The sequence below is a fragment of the Rhinopithecus bieti genome, unplaced genomic scaffold (assembly GCF_001698545.2).
Source record: "Rhinopithecus bieti isolate Rb0 unplaced genomic scaffold, ASM169854v2 scaffold_19858, whole genome shotgun sequence".
Taxonomy (NCBI): Eukaryota; Metazoa; Chordata; class Mammalia; order Primates; family Cercopithecidae; genus Rhinopithecus; species Rhinopithecus bieti.
In genome coordinates, this window is record NW_016810077.1 from 1,485,896 (window position 1) to 1,505,038 (window position 19,143).

The 19,143-nt window shown below is 43.2% G+C and overlaps 1 protein-coding gene across 10 annotated transcripts in view; it reads right to left on the reverse strand.

The window, feature by feature from the left end:
* LRRC8D (leucine rich repeat containing 8 VRAC subunit D) overlaps window positions 1-9,543 on the reverse strand; it is a 123,639-nt gene extending 114,096 nt beyond the window's left edge. For 2 of the 10 annotated variants that reach the window (XM_017891245.1, XM_017891236.1), the window contains exon 1: window positions 7,739-9,543. The gene's annotated coding sequence lies outside the window, so the exon portion shown is untranslated. The other 8 variants (XM_017891244.1, XM_017891235.1, XM_017891237.1 and 5 more) reach the window with 7 other exon arrangements.
* Between the last annotated feature and the right edge of the window lie 9,600 nt (window positions 9,544-19,143).

A 19,143-nucleotide genomic window follows, 5' to 3' on the forward strand; every position in this document is an offset into this window, starting at 1 on the left:
AGGATATATGAGAATGCATGTAAATTCCAGGGCATAGGTTTGGACAACCAATAAGTGCCTGTTATTATTAATAACTTTAAGTGTTCTATACATTGTCCAAGTACATCTTAACCAGATAAGTTAAATATTAAAACAAAAAAGTAGCCATATCTGAGAATACACTGATTTTAAAAGCCTGTTCAATAGAGTGCCACTGCAAGCATCAGGGGGACCATTTTCCAAAATTTTAATTTTCTAATATTTCTTAAAATTTGATTGTAAGCAATCAGTGAAGAGAATTTTGACTGATGGCATTTTATACCCGGTCTGAAGAGTTCTGTCCTGTCTCTACAGCGCAAGAGATTTTGAGACACACCTTTCTGGCGGCCAATGACCATCAAAGAAAAAGGTGTCTTCTTGTACATCCTTTCTTCTCCTTGTTCTGTAGAACTCGTTGCAGTGCTGGCTATCTGTTGATGCTAAGATGTAGCAATGGGATTTATGCATTGCTGGGGAAGTGAAGCTTTCTCTGGCATTATTCCTAACTATTACCGGCAAGCATAACAGGAAAGAAAAAAATGTTCAAAAAAAAAATGCTTGTAATGGAACCTAACACCGTATTTATGAGCGTTCCCCAATAGCAGGTGTCAAGGGGTAGATACAGACCTCTTGAAAACCTCAGAGGAGTGGTAGTTCCCAGACTTTTGATTTCATGGCCCAGTAAAATGTCAAAAGAAAGACTATCATAAAATTGCCAACTTAAAACTGGACCTAGAAATGACACCAAAAAACCATCACCAGTCTTTCATAACATGAAAAAACAAGCCAGCCCTCCAGTAGGAAGGACAACCCAAGATTAAACAAAACAAAAACAAAACAAAACAAAAAAATAGACTCTTGTAATTGAATAAACTTAGCACTAAAGTTGAAACAGAAAAGCTTGTTGCATTGTCTTTTCTCATTTTTTCATGGGCTGGTGAAACTCTCATCAGGGACCCACTCTGGAAATGACTGCTCAAGGATGAACTGGGAGTTGGTCCCATCACCCATCCAGCCCAGGGTGCACTATCTCATAGAGGAACCAAGGGCCATGGCGGACTATGTGCTGTTGGGGTCACTACACCTTCCAAGAAGACTGACATATCCTTAAAGCTTCTCTTTTGTCTTAATAACCAATGATGGGCTCGCTGGCCACAAATGTTTCAAACCCATTTGAAGGTGTCTTCAGTCAGCACCCAGCCTTCGTGCACAACTACTAAGACGGTGGTTCTGAGCCGAGCTGCACATGAGAATTACTTGGAGGCAGGGTGGGCTCTTTTCAAAACTAAACTCCATATCCAGAGATTCTGATTCAATAGGCATGGGGAAGGGTCTGAACATATGTATTTAAAAAATACTCCCCAGACTGATTCTGATGCCAGCCAGGGTTGAGAAAAACCATATTTCTTGGCATTCATCCTGAATTTATATCTTGTAAAGCTTTAAGGTATAACTCTTCATTCATTCCTCTGGGTGACAAATACTAATAGAGGGTCTGCCATGTGCAAGGCACTAGAAAATCACTAGAGAACAAGAGAGATAAATCCCTACCCTCACCACACTGACAGAGTGCTGGAGCATGAAGACAAGGAGGCAACTAAAATAGCACACTCGGACTTATTAGAATAAAGTGACTACCAAGGCTGCCTATGGCCCTATCCTTGTGGCTTCACAGGCCTCCGTGCCATCTCCTCTCAGATGACTCTTTCCAGGTGCTAGAAATCCTAATATTTCTATCAGAGAAACAGATGAGCAAGGACCCCATCCTCATGAAGCTTACATTCTAACAGCAATGTCCAAATATTCCAGGTATCATTACAATGGTCATTCCAGCTCGAGTGTCTTTCTGAAGGTTAGGTGCCCAAGACTTTGGGGGAAAAAACACAGTGTGAAAACTCAATTAAGACTGTATTTTCTGATTTGGGTTTTTTTTTTCCAAAACCTTTTTTTTTTATTTTTTGAGACAGAGTCTCACTCTGTCGCCCAGGCTGGAGTGCAATGGCATGATCTCAGCTCACTGAAAACTCCGCCCACCGAGTTCAAGTGATTCTCCTGCCTCAACCTCCAGAGTAGCTGGGACTACAGGCACCACCACCACATCTGGTTAATTTTTTAATTTTTAGTAGAGACGGGGTTTCACCATGTTGGCCAGGCTGGTCACAAATTCCTGACCTTAGGTGATCTGCCCACCTCAGCCTCCCAAACTGCTGGGATTACAGGAGTGAGCCACCATGCCCAGCACCAAAATCTTTTTGATGAAGCCTAGCATTTCATGGTTTTTGTTTTCTGCAACAGCAAGTCAGGACAACAACATGAAGGTATTTTCAAAGCCCTTCCCTGAGTTTATCCAACAAAACACCATTCTATGAAAATTCTATAATTTCCCCTTAATACCCAACCACCTATTAGCCAACAAGAAACTCACCTGCAAATCTTCTGATGACTAATACATCCTAGTGTGATTTCCCTGGAGCAAATCCCCAGTGGTTAGACATTTCATAATCCAGAAAAGCTGTCATCTGCAAACTTAGAAAGTCCACTGTGTGCTCCTTCTTTTAGATCAATTATATAAATAACACCCAAGGGACCCCACTGTTTACACACCTCTAAGCAGAGAAGAAATCCTGATCCTTAGCCTTTATTGTTGGTCTTTAAGACAGACAGATTCTAATGCCTACTCTGTCACTATATGTGTAAACTTAAGCTAATCACATCACCTCCCTGTGCCTGGATATGCTCAACTATAAAATTTAAGGGTTAATCCCTTCCAGCTATAATAGTCTTTCTATTCAAAATGACACAACTGCATCCTTAATTCTAAGACTTCAACTTCGACACAGCCTTCGAAAATATAAAAGGACAGCAATACTTTTCCCCTCAAAAAAACCTCAAATATTCAGAAGCCATCTCTTCTTTTCATTGGATTATCCTTCATCTCCAGAGGAGATAAAGAGGTTTCCCATTTGGACTGGTAGAGAAGGGAAACCAAGTAGACTGCACCATCTGGACAGCCAACACACTAACAGAGGATTGGGGCACAATGGATGTTCATCACAAAGAGGTCACACACATTGACCATGAGATTTGAAATCTTCCTCTAGCTCTCCTTCAACACTGTGAAATAGCTACCACCCAAATCAAGTAATTTATTAAATCTAGTTCATTGGATAGAGCTAGAGTATTTGGAGAACTTGGCACTAAGTTACCCGGGATTTCTTACCTGCCAGCTTCAGAAGACATCTGGGAATGGTAATTTCCTAATGTCTTTGCAGTGAAGACTGTAAGATCAAGTATGAACTTACATCAATGACAAGTTAAAGCCAAGCTCTGAGAAAAAGGTTTGTTTCTAAACCTCAATCCTCTCTCCTTCCCTAAATATAAGTCTATCACTAAACATTTGAGGCGTATTAGCAAAAAAGAAAACAAAGCTTATCCTGAGTGGGAACCAAGTCCATAGTTGATTTTTGCCAGTTATCCTACCTTCTCACAATTTTCAAAAGCAACTCTAACCCCGCAAGCTTCAGATTTGCACAAAACATTAGAAACTCTCTTCCAGATACATAAACAGAACTACAAAGACCCAGAGGAAGGAATTCAGATTTCAGAAGCTTGCAACAGACTCGAACAATTTCAAAATGGTACCACAGGTGCAAACATTTCAAGAGCTAAATGCCATGTGGCCTGGCATTTATTTCTCAAAAGCCCCCAAAATAAGGGCTAATTAGCCCTAGAACTCACCTCCATCACTCAGTGATCACAGCTCTCACACAAGACCAACAGTGCCCCCAAACTACTGAGTTTTACATAGTACTAACTGACTACCATTTTCAACAAAGTCATCCTCCATTCCTTTCTGATATAATTAGAAGACATAAATTCAAAAATGTCAAAGGCTAGAAGATTGGATCAAAATAAATAGGATAACATTGAGAAGGAACAACAACAAAAACTTCTCCAAAAAAAAATCTGCTGAAGAAATACAGGATGCAACAGCTCACAGAGCAAATATCTGGGGGTTTTGACTATCCAAAACATGATTATCTAATAAAGAAGTTGGTGCTCAGCACTGCCTAAGAAAATCGAAGGCAGTTGTAAGCTTAAGGTGCAGTAAGTAGACATTTACGCCTAGGTCTCAGCAGACAGCCGTCGTACTGTACTCTCTGTTGGCCAGATCACATCTCAATTACATATTCAATTCCTGATTCTCCATGTGAGATGCTGATAAACTGAGAAGATACCGAGAAACCACATTCCAATAAATGACTGTGAAAAGAATTGGGACTATCTTGCATTAGGAAAACCAACTGGGGGTAAGGGGACATCATATTCTCTTGGTGCTTTCAAAGAGAGTAGGCAGCTCCAAAAGAATAAAATCATTGGAAAAAAAAATTCAAGGAGACAGCCTTCAGCTCAAGTAATAATACAACAAACAGTCCAAAGGTGTAATAACCTGTCTTCAGGAGAAGAAGTCCACAGTTCCTGGGGTTATTTAAACAAAGGTTACCTAGAAAGGGAAAGAATTTATTAAAATCAATAAATTGGACAGGGCCCCTCTAAAATGCCAATTCTGATTCTATGATTCTCAACTTACTCCACTATCATACTGTGTTCATCTGCTATGATCTCCCTCCAAACTGCCCCTTTCTTTCAATAAGGAATTGCCCAGACCCTACTCACACCAGACCTGATCACAGAAGTCTCCCACATCAGCTCCCTAAGCTCAATGTTATTATTCCTCCCATGTCAAGAACCACCTCCCTTCAAGACCTATTCTGAGATCTAAGGGCAGGCACTATCGCCATTTTGGACAGGATCATTCTTTGTTTAGGAGGAAGGGGGTTGATGTCCTGTGCACAGTAGGATGCTTATGTAGCATCCCTGTCCTCTAGCCACTAGATGACAGCAGCACCTGCCGCCTAGCTATGATAACCATAAATGTCTCCAACATTCCTCAAGGTCTGCTGAGAAGCAAAACTGCCTACTTCTGAGAGCCACTGGTCTTGAGGCAAATGATTAACACCACTGACTTGTGGTTAAGTTTTTCACTAACTAGGTTCCCTCTACCCTCCTTTATTAGTCATATATTCTGTTCCACCTCCCTGACCACTGTCAAAAGTCAATTCAGATTTCCACTCCTCCCTCAACATACTTCATACACTTTCATCTGGTTCCACACACCCTGGATTCTTAGACAACTATAACTATCTGCTTCTGCTGGCATCCTCATGTGTGCCTGTCTTATCTGCTCTCTGTGATTACTACGAGAATCCTCTCCTGCCTTGTTAAGATCCCACAGCACCCACTCCAGTTCTCTGCTTCCTGCTGGCACTCAACAAATATTAACTGGTGTTTCTTAGAATGTCAAACACCAGCTGCAATTAAAAATAACTGAAATCCTTTACAAGCTACCACTTCAACAACATAATAATCATGATTACAAAGTTTTGACAAACTTTTGACTTTAATAGCTATTTTGTCTGCAGTACTGAGAAAGGAATCAAGTCTAATTTCCAAACTATAGCTACCAAAACAATTTAACTATTTGGACATGACAAACACATCAGAATTTTCTAAAATTATTTTTTAAAACTCTGCATAATATAAAATTAAGGGAAAAGGGGCCTAGTTTTTTTCTTTTCTCTTTTTTTTCCATTAAACTTTAGCGATTTTGAGAAAAAAAGGGGCCAAGTTTTTACCACGTTTTTTAAATGTTGGAAAACACAGCAGGGAGAAAACAATATGAATATGGCTCAATACTTTAACTGTTGCATCATATGCTACTCCACATGGTAATGGAAGGCTGGGTCATCTAAGGACAGTTTCCTCTCCAACCTTCTAATCTGTTAGGTTTTAATCAACACGCACACATACACCCTAAATAAAAACGAGACAAATCTAATACAAAGTGTTCAAATATGTAAATAAACTGTGCCAATTCAAGATTGTGGAATTTTTCCCTGGCTCCATAGATTACCTAATCATTTTATGGGGGGCTCCATAAGTAACCTACAGAGATCAAACACCCCAAATTAACTTTCGTGACCCCTGTTTTAACCACCTAATTTTCATCTCAGATTCTTCCCCATCTTGCACTTGGATCTTAACAGGGATTTAGTTAGTTGGTGTCAAGACAGGTGAAGCAAGAACCCCAACTCTGACCTAGCTGACAGTAGGTGTTTGGTCACTATTTTTGGACTGTAAAAATAAATGCTGCCTGAACACCCCATTTACGGGATGTGGTGCAGGGTTCTTCCCACAGGTAAGAAGCAGATCCCAGATGCTTTGGCGAGGAAGGTCTGAATCACTCTCATTCTTGGCACTGGGAGGGGCCCCTTGGTTGTTTATAAGGTAGACAGCCCTCACCATTACTGCAAACGGGAATTCCCTGCCTGTCCAGACTCTTCCAAAGTCCAGTACAAACCACGTAATAGGTGCTCAATAAACGCTGCCTGAACGGAGTTTTACTACCAAAGCTGCCAAGGAAAGTTTCCAGAAGTCAGCTCTTCAGTCCTATCTCTCTTCCAAAATATGTCCTCATAGTTTTCTTTGTCCAACAAAAAATATTTTTCAAGATCCAAGAGCAGGAAATCTGCGAGGCAAAGAGGAGCCAAATATAAGCCCAGGTGGCTCCAGCTGGGCCCCACATTCCGCTAGGACTCCCCGGTACCTATTCCCCATCTCTCCGACTACATCCTGAGTGCGCCCTCCCTCTCACCTCGGCTGTTTCTTTCCCACAACCCTACCTCTACACTTTCGGCCACACTCACCCCAACCGCGTGCTCCTGGGACCTCAGAGCCCACGTCTCCCTCTCCAGCAAGGACCTACCTCTCTTCCCCTCGACCTGCAGCAGTTCTTCTTCACTGCAGCTGGCTTTTTAAGAAATCAAACAATCTCATTTATCTGCAAAGGATACTCCCTAGTAAAGGGGGACGGAAAGGAGAAGGCCCCTATAAACCCTCTAGTAACCGGAGGTGCTGGTCCTCCTGGCAACCACCCCCAATTCTCCTCCTTTCCAAGCCCCTGGACAGGATTCGAGCAGAAGTCCCGCTCCCAAGAGCCCACGCCTCCAAACAAGCTAGAAGCGGATTATACCGGTACCCAACCCGGAGATGGCCCGCGGCCGGCTGGGTGCACCTGCGGGCCCCCAGCTCCCTCCCACAGGCGCGGGGGGCGGGGCGCCGGCCTTCACCTCCCTGCCCCCGCCCGCTGGGCTCCAAGCGCAGCCCACCCGGCACAGGAAGGAAGCGAAGGGGAGGCAATTCTGGAGAAGTTAAAGGACTCACCTTATAGACACCGGGGCAGCAAGGCCAGACACCAAACACCCACCTCCGAGAGGAACCAGCGGAGCCGAAACCACCACTCCCCGCCTTTCGGATTGGGCGGAGGGAGGCAAGAGAAGGGAACGCGCGCGAGGGGTCCAGAAGCCAGGCAGCCGCACTCCCCTCCCGCAGGGCTAGCAGCCCGGGGCCGAAGCGACCACGCTCAGACTGCAGAAAGCGGAACAATCTCCCAGGCCCTGGGGGCAGCAAACGGGAGCCCACTCCGCTCGCTACCACCTCCTCGCGACCCTCGGACGTCCCCGAATGAGTTCCCGGCCGCAACCTCAGCTCGGGCCGCGGCGCCTGCGCCAGGGTTGCGCGCTTCGGCTCGGCGCGGCTCCACCTGCGCGTCGCCTTCCCTCGCAGCCCCCGGCCCCTCCCGGGAGAGGTGCGCACCAACCTTGGGGGGCAGCTCGGCCGCCGAGCCACGGCTTATGCTGAGGCCGGAGGTGGCGGCATCACCCGCGGCGGGCGGCGGCTGCACCGGGACGCGCCGGGGCGGCGAAGGCGCGCTGCGCCCTGTACCCTGCTCCCGCGACCCCGCCCGCGGTTGCCACCTCGAAGCGCGGCGGAGGAGCCGGGGCACCACGGGCGGCGGCAGCGGCAGCAGCGGCGACGGGAGCAGCAGCACATGACTCTGTAACGAAGGGAATTAGACAAAGCGTAACATGGACTCCGGGCCAGTGCAGGCGCTGCAGCTCTGGGACCAACCGCAGCCAGCGAGCGCCGCGACTGGCCCGGCCGCAGCCAATGGGGCGGGCCCGGGCCTCCATGTGATTGCGAGCACTTTCTCCGGTCGCCCTGCAGCGCCTGACCGGACCGGGTCTGTGTGGTGAGGGAGGTGGCCCGGGGTTGGAGACTGGCAGCGAGGGACTGCCCGATGCCAAGCAGGTGCTTGGGAGGGGAAGAACGGCAGCCTACATCACCATCGCCGTAATGCTTTGTCAAGCGCCCACCTGGGCAGGGTTCGGTGCCGGGCAGGCGCGGCTGCCAATCAACTGCGAGGCAAGCTCAGGAACCTTCACCCGTCCTGGGCGAAGGAGTCGGTCCCGTCGACTAAAACTCTGCTATTAAGACTTGGCGCTGGGGTTGGGGGGGGGGCGTTGAATTACACTACAAAGTCACTTAAGCGCCTTCCAACTCTAAGGAGAAAGTATTTATCTGAGCTTTGGGGCACACACAACTACTTGGCATGGATAGTTTCTCAGCTTCCTGTGTTCCGTCTGCTATTGAAGCTGTATTGGAAAGTCAGCTCTTGTTTTTATCTGAGTCCGCCCCTTTCATCCTATTCTTTCCGTCAAAAATATCTTACATCTGAAAACGGCAGATGAAAGATTGTTCTATGCTAAGAGAGTTTTGCAGCCCGATAGTGTCACCCTTTGTTGTTGTTGTTGTAGGATCAAGGTTCATTTGCAGTCTTTTTTGTGGGTGAGCGGAGGCAGGGGCCAAGAAATAAATTAAGGCGAGATATTTGGAATTATTTGCTTGTAACAAAATATGTGGTTCAACCCAGTGCTTTAGTACCTTCTTTTATCTGAATCCATGTGTTTCCGTAAACCATGGGAAGTCTAATCTGTCTTCTACCAATATCTCTCCATGTCAGCAAATGTTCCATCAACGTTTACCCAGCATCTAAGTATTCTTAATAAGCATGCTGCACAAATGTTACAGGTACTCAGGAAGGTGTCGGTTCAGAGATAGTGAGACATTAAAGAGAATGATTGTCTAGGGTTTCAGAAAAGGATTCAGAGAGGTGACAGAATTGACCCTTGGATGGTGAGCACTTGGCCATCAGGCATTGGACATGAAGAAGAGCAGCCCAAACAGGAACATGAACAGAGAGGTCCAGTATACACTCAAGGGACCGTCCGAGACTCGTTACAAGATGACACCAGATTCTGAGCCCTCGGCCCTTTTGCTCTCACTTTCCTTCCCCATCCCTCCTTGCCAGCAGCCACTCCTGTTCCACACACTGCCAAGAAGGAGGTGTGTGGGCAGGGAGTGTGTGTAAGTGATCTAATCAGTGTCAGGTTTGCTGATCTAAGAGATGAGAGGTCTTTTAAAACTTAACAACTAGTGGTGTGATATTTTGATTGAAAACAGCCCACTATTATAATGAATTTGGAATGTGTTGCTGTTTGTAAAAAATAAAAATAAAAAAATAATAGGCCCGGCGCGGTGGTTCACGCCTGCAATCCTAGTACTTTGGGAGGCCGAGACGGTAGGATCACGAGGTCAGGAGTTCGAGACCAGCCTGACCAACGTGGTGAAAACCCGTGTCTACTAAAAATACAAAAATTAGCTGGGCGTGGTGGCGCAGGCCTGTAATCCCAGCTACTCAGGAGGCTGAGACAGGAGAATTGCTTGAACCCGGGAGGTGGAGGTTGCAGTGAGCTGACATGGTGCCACTGCACTCCAGTCTGGGCAACAGAGTGAGACTCCGTCTCAAAAAAAAAAAAAACAGTCTTCTGTACTTTGTTCTTTTGATCTTTCCTGGGTTTTAAATTGTGATTCTAAGGCCGGGCTCGGTGGCTCAAGCCTGTAATCCTAGCACTTTGGGAGGCCGAGACGGGCGGATCACAAGGTCAGGAGATCGAGACCACCCTGGCTAATACGGTGAAACCCCGTCTCTACTAAAGAATACAAAAAACTAGCCGGGCGACGAAGCGGGCGCCTGTAGTCCCAGCTACTTGGGAGGCGGAGGCAGGAGAATGGCGTAAACCTGGGAGGCGGAGCTTGCAGTGAGCTGAGATCCGGCCACCGCACTCCAGCCTGGGTGACAGAGCCAGACTCCGTCTCAAAAAAAAATAAAAATAAAAATAAATAAATTGTGATTATAGATTTGAAAAACATGATTTCAAGATTGGTATAAATTGAGAAAAGAAAAAAGTGATATTCAGAAAACAGTCAAATGTGGAGAAATAGACATTCTCACACACTGTAAAAGTAAGAGGAAAATGGACAATCCCTTTGGAGGACATTTGGAAATTTTTGATAAATAGGTGTGTTCCCTTTGAACAGGTAATTGCATGTGTAAGGGTTTGTACTTTAAGCATATATGTGCAAAAGTTATGTCAGAAATATTTACACATGTACAAAAATATGTATATACGTGTCTTATTGCAGCGTTGCATTGTTTGTAATAGTGGAAACATGTAATGGTGTAAAAATCAAATAATAAAGTCCCAGTAGGAAACTGTTTAAGCAAATTTTGCTAGATCTGTAGAAGGAAACGATAAGCAGCCATGAACAAAAATAAGCTAGATCTATTTGTACCTACATGGAAGAATGTCCAAAATCTATAAGTGAAAAAAAAAAGGAGGCTGCAGAACAATATGAATAGTATGATTCCATTTTTTGTATTTTTTTGCATTAAGATATACACGTTATTAAATGTATGCTTCAGAAGAAATCTGGAAGCATATGTAACAGGATGTTAATGGTGATTATCTCTGGGTGTGGGATTACTGGGGCCTTTCATTAAGTTCTGTATGTTTGAATTGTTTTTATATTGAGCACGTATTACTTTGATAATCAGAAACGTAATTTAAAAAATTTAAAGGATTGTTTTAGAGTATATTCAGGCTATTATAACAAAATACCATAAGCTGGGTGGCTTATAAGCAACAGAAATTGGCTGGGCATGGTGGTTTATGTCTGTCATCCCAGCACTTTGGAAGACCCAGGCTGGAGGATCACCTGAGGTCAGGAGTTTGAGACCTGCCTGGCCAACATGGTGAAACCCTGTCTCTACTAAAAACAAAAAAATTAGCTATGAGTGGTGTCAGGCACCTGTAATCCCAGCTACTCTGGAGGCTGAGGCAGGAGAATCACTTGAACCCAGGAGGTGGAGGTTGCAATGAGCCAAGATCATGCCTCACTCCAGCCTGGGTGACAGAGTGAGGTTCTGTCTCAAAAAAAAAAAAAAATTATTTCTTATAGTCTGGGGGCTAGGAAGTTCAAGGCAACAGCAGATTCCACATCTGTGTGTGTGTGTGTGTGTGTGTGTGTGTGTGTGTGCGCGCGCGCGCCTTCTTTCTGGTTCATAGAGGGTGACTTCTTGCCATATCTTCATATAGTGGAAGGAGTGAAGGTCTCTCTCAGGCCTCCTTTTTAAGGCCACTAATCCCATTCATGAAGGCTCTGCCATCATGACCTAATCGCCTCCCAAAGGAACCACCTCCTAATACCATCAATTTAGGGGTTAGGATTTCAACATATAAAATGGAGGGGCAGGGGGACACAATATTCAGACTATAGCATGGATAAAATTAGTAAGAAGTCTACCAGTGATAAGTAATGAAAAATAACTGATCATCTACAATGTAAAAACAAAAAAAAAAATCAGCCCATCAGCTTCTCCTTTTCCACAAAAAACAGAACGGAGGCAGCAAAGGACAACTGATTTGATGTTGGGTTCAGAATGAAGAAATATGATGGAAAAGGAATCTGAGGCTACTCTAGACATATCTACAGAGAAACACAGGGCTTCTAAGAAGTTCTGTTCAACAAAAACTTATAGAGCACTTACCATCCTTTGCTACTTGTTACAGTTAAGAATTGGCAACTGTTTCAGCACTTGGTAAATCTGTATCACAGTAGTAACAACTAATACTTACATAGGTCCTCTTCCAAATAGTTTACACATACCTTTAGTCTTCACAGCAACCCCATGAGATACTATCCTCATCTAATAGATGGGAAACAGAAGGCTTTAAGGAGGATCTGTGACCAGCTCAATACCACATAGACTTTAACTGACAGCTAGATTTTTAAGTCAGGTGGCCTGGCTCTAGAGTTCCAAGCACTTAATCACAGTTCTGTCTAAAAGGACCATGTAAGATAAAGGGCATTATTTGTGCATCTTCTCTTACCAAGTATGATGATTCTAACTTGATTTGTTCTTACCTAAACTATAGCATGCTCCAAGACAATCCATAATACTTTTGAAAGAGGGAATGAATATTGACTTTCCTACAAAGGAAGAATCTGAGCTCCTTGGAGGAGTGATTTTGCATTCTTCAATTTTATCACCTAGTAGAGTGCCTAACATATGGTAGGCAATATGGGTTTCAATAATCTGTAAACCTGTTTTGAAAATTGCGCAGCAATCAAACTTTATAAATTGATCTCAGATGCACTGAGGTGGCTTATGAGTAATGTCATAATGAATTCCTTGTAAAATGAAAAATAGCCCTGGGGGGAAGGGGCTAAATAGGGATATACCTTCATAGTCATATACAAATAAATGTACAGTATATTTGCTTGAAAGTGGTACTAATGCTGAAGAGTTTCAAATTAGCTGAGCCTCTCTCTCACCTCTCTTGGTTTCCTCATCTCTGAAGTGGGAATACTAATACATACCTCAGTTTATTATGAGGGAAATAATTAAATGACATAATACATGGAAAGGGCTTAGCCAAGTGCTGAATAGGCATTGCTCAGTAAATGTTACCTAAGTACAACCACATAAGTGTGACCAAATTTATTAATCTAGTGTGACTCTTAAGAATGTAACATAATATGCAATATGCAATATCTAGAGCACCTTCTTATTGTCAAAAGACAGGAACTCACTACATATTATCCTTTAAAATTACATGGTAGGAGTTCAGTCTAAGTAAATGGTAAAACAAATGTTTTCTCATTTTCTTTCCTCCCCTGTGCTACCTACTATTTTAATCTTTTCTATTATTTATATGGATTAGACCCATTTCAATATTTCTTTATATGAGTTAAACCCATTTCACTTCTCAGACTTATTTAAATTCTTGCGGGTTGTTTTTTGTTTGTTTGTTTGTTTGTTTTCTGAGACAGGTTCTTGCCCTGTCACCCAGCCTGGAGTGCACTGGCGCCGTCACCACTCTCTGTAGCCCAAACCTCCTGGGCTCAAGCAATCCTCCCATCTCAGCCTCCCCAGAGCTGGGACCACAGCATGCATCACCATGCCCAGCTAATTTAAAACAAAAAATTTTCATAGAGACCAGGCCTCACTATATTGACCAGGCTTAAACTCTTAGCCTCATAGTTAGCTAAAGAGGCAAACTGTCTCCATTCCTCACAGCTAAGGAAACTGAAATGATGAAGACTAGACTAGCAATGAGCAGGTTGAAAAGGGAGAAGCACTGTGGAGGAAATGGAGCTGGGCGGAGTGTGGGGGATAACGCTCTGCGAATACAAAGCAACATCAAGTCCAAAGAGGAAGGGAAATTGCCAGACTGCTATAGTTAGAAATAATATGGTGAAATTGAAACTAGAAAAACAAAGGGTACATGTCTTAACCACAAAAAGAAGAAAGAAGTGGATCTGTGCCTCCTAAAATGGATTCACAGGGCTGGGTGTGGTGGCTCACTCCTGTAATCCCAGCACTTTGGGAGGCTGAGATGGGAGGATCGCTTGAGGCCAGGAGTTCGAGACCAGACTGGTCAACGTAGCAAGACCCCCCCCCCCGTCTCTATTTAAATAAAAATAATAAATGTATTTGGAGAGTGGTAAAATTAGGGTTACCTATCTAAGTGAGTGGGTGCTTCTTAATAGGTAACCATGAAATAAGTGTTCCCTTCACTAAATTGTAAAAAGGAAAATATACCAAATTCAACTGCCTATGAATTTGTACCCATATACTCCACCTTCTTGCCTGCTTCTACTATGGATGGATCTCAAAAGAATTGTCTGTACTCATTGTCTCCAGTTCATCCCCCACCCCCATCTTAAACTTAACTGAATCAGGGTTTTACTCCCAAAGCATCACTAAAACTGATCTTGCCAAGGAAAACAATGACTTCCATACTGCTAAATACAGTCAACAATTCTTGGTCCTTACTTGACCTCTCAGCAGCACTGGACACCATTGAATACTACTGCCTCTTCAAGTGGACTTCTCTTGCCTTTCAGGACACCAAACTCACTCCCTTCAATGAGTTCATCCAGTTATATAGCTTTGAATTCCCCTTCTATGCCAACAACTCTGCATTTATATTTCTTACTCAGTCCTCTTCCCTGAGCTCCAGCTTGTGTTTCTGACTGCCTAGTTGGGTTTCCTACTTTCACATCTAATTGACACCTCAAACTTCACATGTTCAAAACTGAACTCCTGATTTCTCCCCAAAACTCATGCATCCCACATAGCTTTACCCCCTTACTAAATGGCAATTCCATTCTTCCAGTTGCCTGGGCTAAAAGCCCCAAGTTATCCCTGACTCTTTATCTCATGCAACTCATATTGAAGTAGGCAATTCTGTTGGCTCTACTTTCTAACTATGCACTTCCATGGCTACCACCTTGGTCCCATCCACTATCATCTCTCTTCTCGATTAACTCATTAGCCGTCTGATTAGTCTACGTACTTCTGCTTCTATCCTACTCCTCTCCACAGTCTATTCTCAGCAGCAGCCAGAGTGATCATTTTAATATGTGTCTGATTGCCTCACTCCTTTGCCCAAACCCTGTGATCACTCCCCATTTTACTCAGAGTAAAGCCAAAATCCTTACGGTGACTTGTGGGGTTCTTACATGATCAGCATACCACACACCAAATGTCACTCAGAGAAGCCTACCCAGACAACCATATCTAAAATTGGAACCCACTCCCTGCCTGCTTCCGTTCCCATCACCTTGCTTCATTATTTTCCCTTGGGCACTTATCACTTGCTTATTGTATTTTTTGTTTGTTATCTATCTTTTCCTGCTAGAATATAAGCTTTTTGCAGATAGGAAATTTTATCTATTTTGCCCACATGTATTTAGAATAGTGTCTGGCACATAGTACCCACTGAATAATTATTTTATAATTAATTAATGAATTTATTTCAGATTTCTAATCAGTAGTAAATGCAGGAAAATTTTTCCCAGGAAGAGATTTTTCCCACTTCATGTTGTTCTCTGAGGTTTGTTAATTGAAAAAAGGCATTCATATTCAGAGTTTCCAAATCATACATACCTATTGCTAAAACAGCACCTAGTCGTTTACATGGCAGGAGAAGAAACTTAGTGGAAAACATTACCATTTTTGCTAATCTCTCTTTTTTTTTCTTTGAGATGGAGTTTCGCTCTCATTGCCCAGGCTGGAATGCAATGGCACAATCTCGGCTCACTGCAACCTTCGCCTCCCTGGGTTCAAGCGATTCTCCTGCCTCTGTCTCCCGAGTAGCTGGGATTATAGGCATGTGCCACCACGCCCCAGCTAATTTTGTATTTTTAGTAGAGATGGGTTTTCTCCATGTTGGTCAGGCTGGTCTCGAACTCCTGACCTCAGGTGATCCACCCCCGACCCCGGCCTCCCAAAGTGCTAGGATTACAGGCATCAGCCACCATGCCCGGCCAATTTTGCTAATCTCTTATAAGGAAAACAATCTGATCTGACTTAACAAGAAACAAAATGCTAAATAGTAATTCCAAAGTCCTAATTTATATTCTAATTAAGGAAAATATTTAAACAAAGTAACACAATAGTGAAAAGAATAAGAGCACATTAAACATTCATTTTCCTGTAACATATTATTTACTTTAAAACTCGGTTTGTGCAGTAAGGCTGCTATGTATTCTAATTGGCTAAAATAAAAGGTTTAAGTGAGTAAAAGAACACAGATGAGACATAAAATAGCAAGTGGGAATCTAAGTTTTCCAACTGAAAGTTGAAATGGCAAAAAAAAAAAAAAATCCTTGGGAAAATCACCATAAGAAAATAATTGAGCAATTCTTAAAAAATTAAAAAGCTCCCAAAGCAAACTGATTTGTATGGTCACTTGAAAAGAGAAAGAGTAATTGCTGTTTCCAAATGGTGAGTTGAATGTTTAGAAATCCACATGGAAATTACTTTGTTAGTATGTCTCCTCATAGCTCTTGTCTGTGGGAAGAGAAGATGAGCACAGCCAGAAACCTTAAATGTCAAGATGAGGCTGAGCAGTGCCTGCGCTGGAGAGAGGAATGTAGGAACAGGAAGAGAGACGCCAGCTTGTGGGGTTTTCTTACTCATGGGTGAAATTCTAGCATTCTGGCTTTAAAAGATTAATATATCTGAGCATTGTTTGAAATTTCACCTGACAGCTTCTCAAAGCAGCAAAACCTGGAGATGATTTGAAAGTAAAGTTTGGACTGAGAGGTTGTAGCCCTGGAACTAAAAGTCGGTGTCATCCTAACATGAGTGGCTCCCTGGGCAACACAGATGCACAGAAGAAGGCAGCAGTCCTGTCTCCTGTTGCTGATCAGTCTCGAAGTTGGAGCCCTTGCTCAGCTCAGGCAGGGAACCTAAGCCAAAGGGGAGTGTGATGCTTACATTTGGGTGTCAATTTGATTAGGTTAAGAGACACCCAGATTGCTGGTAAGGCATTATTTCTGGGTATGTCTGAGGGTGTTTCCGGAAGACACAGGCATGTAACTCAGCGGACTGAGTAAGGAAGATCCACCTTCACCCAGTGAAAGCCAGCACCATCCAATCAGTTGAGAGTCCAGATAGAACAAAAAGGCAAAGGAAATGCGAATTCAAATTCCTTTCTGGAGCCAGGACAGCCATCTTCTCCTGTCCTTGGACAGCAGAACTCCAGGCTCTCAGGCCTTCAGACTCCCGGCCTTGCACTAACGACCCCACTAGGATGTCAGGCCTACAGCCTCAGACTGAGAATTATGCCATCGGCTCCCCCTGGTTCTCAGGCCTCTGGCCTCAGACTGAATTACACCGCTGGTTTGCCCAGTTCTCGAGTTGGCAGAAGGCAGATCGTGGGACTGCTTAGCTTCCGTAATCACATGAGCCAATTCCCATCATAAATTCTCTTTTACATATCTCTCTATATAAATACACTATTAGATCCATTTCTTGAGAGAACCCTTACTAATAAAGGGGGCTGAGACCATGAGTCTAAATCATCCACGCATGAGACTAGTTGACCAGCTGCCTCCCATTCCTGAGCCTCTATGATATCCCCTGGAAGTTTATCTTCACCATATCAACAAATAGTTCTCCTGACACTTTCCTCAGTAACATTGACCTATCTCCTAAAATCTGATCTTCCTTCTCTTTCAAATGGAGTAAGAGTTTTACAAGTTAACTATGTTAATCTTTCTTCTTTTCTTGTGTGACACCTGGCTGACAAGCTATAGGCCCAAGGCCTACAAATGTGTTTTCACTACAGGGTGTTCTAAGATTTGTAATATTAGTTGCTGATATTTAGTAATTAGGAGATTTCACATAAATGCCTAGATTTCCAGCACCTTTTACTATCCAGAACAAAGTGCAAAGTAGGGTGAGGAACAACCCAGAAAAGGATTCTGATAGCTGTTTGAGTGGTAAACATTGGATCGGGGTAATCGTCTTGGAGAGGGGTAGAACTCAAAGCTCTGACACCTACCCTCACTACTCTGAAGCGTTCACTGTAAGATGCAATCACGTATTGCTTTTTGTGTTCCCGGCTCTTTCATGTAGGTTTCTTTCAACTCTCCCAACTAGGACCTAGACTCTGTCTTAAGTTTCTTCAGTCTCCCCCACTGCCTTGCCCAGTGATGAATCAGTGATTATTAATTTATGAAATAATGCCTATATTCAATTCTTGTTATTATTTGTTCTCCTTGTCATTGCCATATATGCATGCTTTCAAAAAGCATTTATTTATATACATGATCAATAATAACCTTTATTGAGTACTTGCTTACTGTGAGCCAACCGTTGTGCTCGAAATGCCCATATCAATAAAGCATATTCTTGCATCTTTACGAGGCCACAGTCTGTGAGGAGAGACAGACATTCAGATAGAAAGATTATACTTTGCCTTGGGTGCATCAGGGGAACCTTCAGAGAGGAGACGGTATTTTTTGCTGGGTCCCAGAAGATGAATAGAAGTTCACCTAGTGGATAAGACAGGGAAGGTGCTACCAACAGAGGGAACAGTATGAGCACAGGCACAGAGCTTGTCTTCATCTCCATTCTATCATGTAGCATGAGACAAACAATGAGGCCTGTTCTAGACCTAAATTCAATGAGCCATTGAATAAGGATTACACAATTTCTGTTTACACTGTGCATAAAGCAAAAGCCTTGGCTGCTTTTGCCTCACTAGCAAACATGCAAGTAAAGAACTCAGAAAATTGCTTTTTTTGATGGAGGTTTGTTGACTTTTTAACCTCTCATCAAGAGTCTAAACACGAAACTCTTTGCCTTTTTCATTATGAGCACTAGACTTGAGTGGCAACTCAAAAGAATTGCTCTTCTTATCCTGTCTCCTTTTGATTAATTAATCAAAGTTGTATACATCATGAATAAATACTTCACACTCATTTTGATCACAAGTAATTTTTTATGTAATAAACTAAAAAAATTATTCCTGTCATGTACAAATTTCTCCTTTATTTCTTAGCGTCTTAAGAATATTTTCTTTTAGCCAACATAGCCAGACAGTACTTTGTCCTGCTTTGAGCAAACACTTTTATCTTCTGAGTTATCATGGAATGCTTGAAATAATATGGATTCTAAAGAAAAATTCTAAAGAAAGGTACATTATAACACTTAACACTGTTCAGAGAGAATGGGCTAATTATCCAAGGAGGAAGGTCTTCCTCTGATGAAGTCTAAGTTCTCCCTCTCTTGTCCCCAGACCTTAGACACACCAGTAGCAGTTAAATAAGGCTGTTTGCATGCCTCACACTGCATTCAGAAACCCCTGGTCAGAGGGGGTTTATTGTAACCCCATTAGGTAAAGGCATGGCTGAGCCCCAATTTAGAAGGTCACGGTGATAATAGGGAAAGGAATCAGGCGACTTTGGAACAACCAGCATGGTTGGGTATGAGCACCAGTAAGAATAGGGCTTTACTTTCAT